The sequence below is a fragment of the Hyalella azteca genome, unplaced genomic scaffold (assembly GCF_000764305.2).
Source record: "Hyalella azteca isolate HAZT.00-mixed unplaced genomic scaffold, Hazt_2.0.2 contig16588, whole genome shotgun sequence".
Taxonomy (NCBI): Eukaryota; Metazoa; Arthropoda; class Malacostraca; order Amphipoda; family Hyalellidae; genus Hyalella; species Hyalella azteca.
The window spans coordinates 601,393-611,302 of NW_025946404.1; positions in this window are offsets into that span (position 1 = coordinate 601,393).

Consider the following 9,910-nt stretch of genomic DNA (forward strand, 5'->3'; position numbering starts at 1 on the left):
TCTACTAACCCTTGTTAACCCTCGACTAACCCTTGTTTACCCTCGACTAACCTTTGTTAACCCTCTACAGACCTTTGTTAACCCTATACTAACCCTTGTTAACCCTCTACAGACCTTTGTTAACCCTATACTAACCCTTGTTAACCCTCTACTAACCCTTGTCAACCCTATACTAACCCTTGTTAACCCTCGACTAACCCTTGTTAACCCTCGACTAACCCATGTTAACCCTCTACTAACCTCTACTCTCTTTACTCGTTTTAACGTAATCCTAATCTCCCTCCCCATGGCAAGCTTTTCGATAGCTCCCTCTCCCCAAAGATTGACCTCTCCCCCCCCCTCTCTCTCTCCTAAAGGTTCCTGTCCCCATGTGGGAGGTTCCTACTCCCCCTTCCCCACGAAACAAGTCCCCCTCCCTCTTCCCCTCGTTACATAAGAAATGAGTGCTGGATTGCGTGCAGCCACAGCTTTGATGAAGGCTTAAGTATGGGGAGTGTAGGCTCGGTGATCCCCATCAATGGGGATTGATAAGGTAGTCTAGGTTGGTTGGCTGAGTTTCGTGTTGGCCTCATTTCGAAACGCCAAAAAAATCTAAAAAGCCACAGAAGGTAATTAAACATTTTCACACCTTTATTAATTGATTGAATATTATTCGTCCCACCTTTTTTCACACAAATGTGAAATTGAAACTAATGTGGCAGTAGCAACAAAAACAAACCGGTGTGTAACGAATTGTTGCTGCTGTGATGTTGCAGATACTAAGTCACGGTGACAGGTTCAGTGATGAGAACGGTGGCAGGTATCAAGTCAGAGCTACGGTTAAAGTTACGGTGATAGTTACGGAACATTTACGGAGATTGAAGGAAATAATGGTCCCGTCTGTGAAGAATGGATTAAAATGCGTAATGAAATAATAATATTAGAAATGAATGAGACAACCACGTGTTCGATATTCCAAAAGATACTAGTAGCATAAATAAATCATGCTCAAAACTTCATAAATTTCAATCTGTCATGCATTCGATATTGGTCCTTTGACCACCTACTAGCCGCTCCTGGCCACTGGCCGCCACTTGCTGCTCACCTTAGTAGCCTCCAGTATCCTCCACAGGATGCCAGCGAGAATTAGGGACGGACAGTTTAGTGGGTTAATAGATTGTCCTAAATGATGGTTGAATATTGCAACAGCGCATGATTTGTTACTGAATTGCGAAGAAACGGCTTTCAAATTTTTTGGATCAATTTTGTTCACGTCGAACTAGAAAATTTATTGGTAAAGCCAAGTTCACGTTGAACTAAAAATTCTACGTAACCATTGGTAAAAAAGTTTGAACCATAATAATTCTATATTTTTAAGAAATTCTGTCATAGTCAAGTAAAATATTAATAAATCAATTGATGTCACCGAATTCCTTAGAAACATTCCCTGGACGTGGAAGCTGTTGCGTGCGCAACCGATTCAGCCTCCAGATCTCATCGCCTGTCGAGCCAAATTCCATCGAAGTCGACGAATGCGTTTCATTTCCGCGAAAACTTTGCTGTTACGCCGTGCAGGGAAGTGATTTTTTACCTATAAAGATGCAAATAACATTCCGGGGAACTCGCTTAGATAAATGCAGCTCAGCAATTGTTAGATGGGCCGATATCTCCAGTTCAGAAGTGATTTAGAGTTTAAGTTGCAGTCGTGGCATCGGTGCAAAATAAGTTACTTCAGATAGTGAAGTATCAGTTTCTTTCAGCCTCAGATTTGGTAACTTTATCCATTCGCGATTTCTTTTCGATTTATTCTTGACGGACATTGGTTTAGTTGGCATCAATAGTAGCAAGTCTGCATATTTTAGCCAAAAGTTTATTCACAACTCTCGACATATCACGATATAGTTATCCTTAACAGATACGCGCCTTTACAAAATGATTAACAATTTTTCGATTGAATTTGTCCTGTTTATGTTGCTAGTAATGCCGAGTGATGGACCAGAAGTTATCACTGTTCAGCAGGTCTAGAATATGTCCTGAATTTTGCGTGCCGTTGCGCTCGGGAAAGTCGGCACTTCTGATGGAGCGATTAAAATATCTGAGTTTGATCGATTGAACTCTGAGAAAGTATTTAAAGTTAACAGATGAAGAGAACGGCGGGAAGAAATAAACTTTTTAACTTCGTGTCTCGTTTTCTAGACGTTTGGAAGAAGCACGATTCGTTACCTGCTTTGATCAATTGTTTCGCGGCAGCGCTGCAAAATCTCTGTAAATCCAACGTTTTTGGTGTCGGCCACGATTCACCCAAACAGCTTCAAGGGCTAACGCCACATAAGGCGAGCCGAGAAACACGGGAAATCCACAAGCCAAATCTTCACTCTCCTTCTTGCGTAAATTCACAACTCAAATGAAAAGAGGGCGAATGAAGTTTTCTTTTTCGTTTTCGTCCATAGACGAATGGTAAAGTGCTGTTTTTGCATAACTTTCTTGTAAAAATATTTTTTTTTGTCCTGAAGGTGGTTGAACTAAGCTATACATTGTAGAGGAAATAGATTTATTCATGTATATATAGACATAAGTAGCAATGTAATAGGTATTAGGATTTTGATTTTTCATTTTTAGTTTTCAATCACCTTAGCCGTGACCTCCAGCAACATTGCGTTTTACCTATCATTGTGTCTTGTGTTCTTGCCGTGGAGGTACGTTAATCGATAGCTCTGTGATTATATTTGTGTTTGTTCAATTTTAGAAGTGATTTTAGTTTCGTGTTATTGATTATTTGTGCGTGTTAATTTGTTTATTATATATTCATTCTTTAGTTAGTTATTTCAAGCGTTATTTTGTTCTATTTCAGGAAGGCCTCGATGTTTGAACTCGATATATGAGCTCAAGATATGAACTCGATATTTGGACTTGATTATTGAACTTTGAAGTGAAGTTAAAGTGATTGAAACGCACGGTTAAAGTCAAGTTAAAGTCAGGTTAGGATTAGGGTGTTAGGTTTGTTGTGTTTTGTTTCTATTTATCCATTGTTAATTATATTTACTTGCAACTGTTGATTCATTGAAGAAAATCCTTGGCCTTAAAAAGTCTTAAAGAACGATCACGTGCTATGTGTCGGGGAGACGTTAGTTTAACAAGAGATAGTCCCCCAACAACCTAAGGCATGTTATATGCATTTTTTCGTAGTTACTAGGAGTAACTTTTCCATTCAATAGTTCAATCAATTGAAGTAACTTTACTTCATTTAATTTTGATGTAGATACTTGTTCAATCAAAAACTCTTTCGATTTTGCATACGCTTCTTACGTTAAATGTATCCGTGTTTTTAAATTCTGCATTGCAGGTTATGGGCAAATATCCATAATTTAATTCGAACGAGAGAAAATTTTGATATGTAGTGAAATATTCAATCCAGTAGCGGAGGAAAAATATCATAAAAAATATGGATATGTTGAGTTCGCTTGGATCCGTAGCTAATTTTCATCCAATTTTCAAATAAATACTGCCAATGAATATCATCCACCAAATCAGCCTGGCAATCAGTATCCACCTTTCAGATTATATCATCCCAATCGAAATCCATCCTCTAAGCAGGTCTGAAAATCAGTACCCAACCTTCAGAAAAATCCTGCCAATCAAAATGCTTATTCAAAATCATTCATGGCAATCAATATCTATCCTTAATTTATTCGATACAATAAATAAAACTCCATCGAGAAAAAAAAACCCTGTCAATCAGTATCCATACTTCGGATCAATCGTACCAATCCATTTCCATGCAGCCGACCAATCCTGGCAATCGATATCCATCCTCCGGATCAATCCTGACATCATATAGAAGCGGAACCTAAAATTCTAATCAACATGGAATCCCCGACCGTAGGAAAAAATTTCGTGAAAATCCCGATGATCTTAGGTGGGGTTGCATCTCCCCCAAGACTCCCTATGTTCTGAATGGGTTTTGGACCTCACCCTTCCCCCGTTTGGGACTTCACCCTTACCCCACGCGCAGCGTACTCAGCAACTGGAAAATTCAAGGCCCATTCCTTGAGATTGCTGGCCATCCCTGCATGATTGAAGCCTCTGGGGAGGCCATTTTAATTTTACTGAACTCTCAGGTTGTCGCAAACTTTCCTCGTCAAATATGATATTTATTTTGAATAAATGTTTATTAGTTTTTTAGTTTCACGCATAAGATGAAAATCAAACAAATTAAAGTACTGAAGCTAATCGTGATCTTCATTGGCAATATTTTTTTGTTTTGAAAATAAGCGTTAAAATAAGTTATTTGAAATCGAACTGTGCGTTTGGAGTTGCGGAAAGAGTACGATGATTGTCTTTAGATAGAGTTATGGTGGATATGTAATGAAATTTAAATCTATGATGATTGTAGAGATAATGGTTGGCTAAATAATGATAAAATTAGATGTGAACATATATTAAAATCATAAAACTTTCATTACATTCGAGCTAGGAAAGGCCGAGCGTTTGAGATCGCCAAGGTTGGAGCATCGAGGAGAATCGGCCACAAGCCAATATGGCTTAATTAAAGCTGAGCCCAATGTATTATTATATTATAATATTATATAATTCGGCTCTCGCTCCTCACAAGAATTAAAATAAATTTAATGGCATAACGTAAAGAAAAGAAATTTGACGAGTACGCGATAACGAGTAGCTGTGGCCCGACCATAATATGAACTTTAATGAGATAAATGAGATGACAACCTGTGGCCGTTTTATCAAAACATTCTTAAATACACTAAGCGCTTTAATTATTCGATAAGAAGCAGAATTTTCGTAGGTGCTCGGTGGGTTCAGCCTGAAAAGCTGCAAGTGATTAGCTGAAAATTACAAAGTTGTAAATATTTTTTGAAAGTACGGTCCCTAGGATTCGCTGGTCTGCTACAGGCCGAAAATCTGTTCTCGATGCTGCAAAACAAGCGCACCTCTAAAACAACTACCCAAATAAGGACCCTTGCAGCATCGGCCATTCACCCGCAACCAATAAACTGCCCACAATATATGTAAGAGATCACGTCCTGCTAGGGCATCTTGGCATGAGTTCCCGTGCATTTCTCCCACTTCTTGGGGATGTGTTTGGGCTTCCCCACCGCAGCCCCCGGAGGATCAAGGCATCATCGGCTGTCATTTGCCCTTGGCAGGCGAAGCTCCTCAGGACAAGCGTGAGCTCCAGAAAAGGCTACCGAAGTGACTGGAAATGCCAGGTAAAATCCACTGCGGAGGCGAGTGGGCTCTGGAGGTGTAGTGGTGAGTGCATTTGGGTGTGGGGAGAAACGAGAGGTATAACGAATGCAAGAAATTGGGAAGGAAGGTACACTGAAGTTCTGGTGGGGGATATAAATTACCCGGTGATTGTGAACGCGAGCTTCAGGTGGAACAGCGTACAGTTTCACGAACGTTGGCCTACTTTGGAACTTGTCAACATCATCCGGCAATCACGCATGGCAACTGCCCATGACAACGCCCATGGTATGCGACGAAAATACACTGTTCTTGAAAGCCAAGTAAGCCAAAGTACATCACAACAGCGCACGGCGACAACACGTGGGTCTCAGCAGTCAGCACATAGCAATACATGTGACGACAACTCAGAACATGTACTTAAACGTGTCAACTCATGGCAGCACCCATGACATCACCCATGACATCACCTTATGGCAACACCTAATGGCAATAGCACATGGTAACAATTCATGGCAACACCCACGGCAACACCCACGGCAACACTTATGGCAACACCCATGGCAACAGCTCGTGATGACGAGCCCTAGCGTGGGACGGAAGTGGCAAATATTAATGGTGGCACGGGCAGAAAAACAGCGCCCGGCTTCACCTCCAGATTGATGGAACAGTTCCCAGCCAAAGCCGGCGAGTCGCTGCCGTGGATTTTGTAGCTTCATCTTCTCTTCCAATGTGGCAACATAGTAATTAATTCCCGCGTTCTATGTGTATCATTCCTGCGTTTATCATTCCTGCGTTCAGTGTGTATCATTCCTGCGTTCAGTGTGTATCATTCCTGTGTTCAGTGTATATCATTCCTGTGTTCAGTGTGTATCATTCCTGTGTTCAGTGTGTATCATTCCTGTGTTCAGTGTATATCATTCCTGTGTTAAGTGTATATCATTGCTGTGTTCAGTGTGTATCATTCCTGTGTTCAGTGTGTATAATTCCTGTGTTCAGTGTATATCATTCCTGCGTTCAGTGTGTATCATTCCTGTGTTCAGTGTATATCATTCCTGCGTTCAGTGTGTATCATTCCTGCGTTCAGTGTGTATCATTCCTGCGTTCAGTGTGTATCATTCCTGCGTTCAGTGTGTATCATTCCTGCGTTCAGTTTGTATCATTCCTGTGCTAAATATGCATCATTCCTGCATTCAGATCGCACTATGCATGCAACTGTTGTATCTTTCCTGTATTGTATGAATATTAGTTGCTGTGATCGGTTAACTGTGCAATTTCCATAGTTGAGTGCAAATTCTTCCCACATTCAGTATATATTTGAATGGAATAAATAAGAAACCTTTTAAACAAACAGAAAATATTAGAATTTTTTTGCACAAAATACTTCATTTAAAGGAGCATGAAAAATTGAATATCCTTGCCTTTATAGTTCTATCAGTTCCAAGCGACAAGCGTGCAGTAACAATCCCGCAAACGCCTGAGCTCGTCTTCAATATTCTGCCCTGCTATATAGTCATTCTAGCGAGACAAGTTCGCTGCTCGGTCTTCCTGCGTCTTCGAACTGCAAGCGTTTTTAGGATTTGCGTGTTTGTCGAGACTCAAACATCTAAATTCATGAGTACAAACACTTTGTTTAGGAGCCGGCCTTGAGTTTGTACCTGGCATGTCGTCATTACTAACACGAGCTTCTTGGATCTCTTTTTCCAACCGTGTCAAAATTAAGGACTGTGGTTTTTATTCTATTTAAATTTATCTAGGGTTCCAGAGGCCAGTCTTCGACCCTTAAGCTTTTTGCGGACTGACTAGGGTAAATATTTTAGTGTCTTCATAATCAATGAAGAAAATCCAAATCCGGATTTGCATTCGTGCTGTAATGAGTGCAGTTCAATTAAGCATTCCTTTTCGCAATCAAAGTAACTTAATATACCGAAATAACATCCACTAGCCGGCTAAAAACTAGTGACAAACATGAGCATAAGAGCCAACAAATTACATCACTATGGCCGCCTATAAGCTGAACATAATTTACGACGGGAGATGTCAATCATCAATTAGCAGAACGTCTGATCAAAGCAATCCTAGGACACGGTGCCGGTAATCCCCTTTGAACAACGGCCAATAATCGCACGTGAGCTCCCTGATTAACAGACTGTCTCTCAAGGGGAGCCTGATTTGATGATTAGATTCTGATTACTGGAATTGGTTACGCACGACTAGCGGAAATTGGGGAAGTAAATTGAGGTACATGTGGAATTAGGGTTTGTTGAGTAATATAAATAGGAAATATAGTTTTAGTGCCGTATAAGGTATTTATTCAACAGCCTTTACCAGCTAACTTATTGGCATTCAATTATTGTGGGAACATTTTCAATGTCTGATTGTAACATTTGATTCACAATTCTCATGGAACTAATGTACTCATTGTATACATTAGTTTGATTTTATACAATAAATCATTTTATTCATCACAATGACGTGCCAAGGGTTTCTTATCCAAAATGTTTGCGGCTAAAAAAGTAAAAAATATAACTCAGTACTCACTGCAGTGAGTGACAGAGAGCGCATTTTCTCGTCCGTCCGTACGTGGTCACGGACAGACAGACGGACGGACGGACATGACGAGCACAAGAGCGCCTTTTTTCTATAAATTAGAAAATGCGCTAAAAAGGCACAATTTCAGTAACGACACATTACAGATGATATTAGATAAAAACTGACCAAAAAAATTGATTTTGAAAATGTATTAAATTTTATTAGGGCTATTATTTGTTTGAAGGTCTACCTGGTCTTATGGAATTCATCGTCATATCTCATCATGAACAGCTTGTTTGGAGCTTACGCGTGGTTAAAGTATGCACTATTTCAAATCGTTTAAAAGCATTTCATAATTTTTACAGGAATTTTTATCTCACATCAAACTGTTTTTGCTATCCGTAACTTTTGACTATATATAGTTATGAACCCGCTACAAAGTTTGTTTTGGCATTGTAATACAGGGCAAATTTTAAAAATTTATATTAAAAATAACATAATTGTGTTCGATTGTAGCTTGCTTGAATGAGTCCTTTATTCGTTTTGACGAGCATTTCATAATACGTTCTTGTGACATGAATCACCAAGAAACTGCCAGTTGGTTCAGTCTAAGATAAGTGATCACTTAATCACTCATTTCAAGGTTCCATCTCAGTTACACAGACAATCATTAGGTGCACACATCATGTATGTGTAGAATTTTTAAGTAGAGCCACATCTCGCGAAGCGATGCAGGCTTAACTTGTTCATATTTTGAGAGCGGAAAGATGGGACAAAAGTTGATATCAAGGATACGAGTGTTGTATATTACGACACAATATCCTCTCGTATTACCTTCCTTATTGCATTATCGTGGGAGCCTTCGCAGAAACGCGGCATCCTGCTCCCTCGTAGGAATAACATTACCATGTGGATGCTGCTCTGGAAATGAAGGAGCTTGCTAGCCTCCAGCCATGAGCTGAAAAATGGCCTCGCTAATAATGCAGCTGCTGCAGAAACTCCACTACTTTATTGACCGATAAAATCAAATATTCACGGCTCGCAAGACTGCAGTTTGCTGATACACATTTTCTGAGATTGCGATTTAGATTATTAAAAATGAAGAGCTTGAACGCTGCCAGAATCGAAATGGCACGCTAATATCGAACTTTGACATACAAAAAGGTACAAGAAAAGGGTTGACATACAAAAAGGTACAAGAAAAATTTAAACGAACAGATTGAACTAAATCAAGTATCACATACTGATAATAAATTAACTAGTGATACTTTGATAGGTATCTGTTTATGCCTGCCGGAGTGCCGTACGTAGCTTGATCAGTTGATGGTACGCGAAATCTGGCATCGATGTCTTCCTTTCAACAGTAGCCGGTTACAGGTTGCTAACATTTTTCGACAGAAAATATGTTATGAATTGCGCTGTTTACTGCGATTTACAAAAATTCATTAATAAAATGTAAGAAAAACTGCATTCATTGAAAATTGAATATGTTTTTTACAAATTTGGCAATGAATTTTACTTAGACTTTACAGTCACATATCAAATCCAAACATGCAAAATTTTGCATGTTCCTCATAGAACCTATTGCTAAATATATCGAGAAACGCCGAAGATTTTGCTTTTGTTCAAAATAGTTACGCCTCACAAGCAAGTCAAGTTAGCTCTAGTCTCATGTTTGCTTGTGAGCAACAAGTGATGACTGGGCATGCATGTCTGGGCATGCGATGACTCAGCATTTGCCGTGACGACAGTCGTTTGTTCCGTCAACTCTTTCTCGTGGTCGCTTTAGTGCCCCAAAACAGCCCCCTAACAGCCTGCAAACAGCCTCTCTAACAGCCTTCAAACTGGCCTCTCTCTCGCAACTGATGCCCTGACAACGCTCACTCAAACTCGTCGCTGCTGGACACGCGGCCCAGCGCTGTACAGCCTACAACGCTGAATGCACCGTCACTGCTGGACACGCGGCCCAGCGCTGTACAGCCTACAACGCTGAATGCACCGTCACTGCTGGACACGCGGCCCAGCGCTGTACAGCCTACAACGCTTACAGAATGACACAGAAATAAATTTATTACGCAGATACGCTGACAGAATTAATCCCATTGTCTCGAGTAACTTTCAGAAAGACTCAACTGACTCAGCAAGATCTTCAAGCGACAATCAAATGTTGAGATAACTACAGAGTACCTGTTTG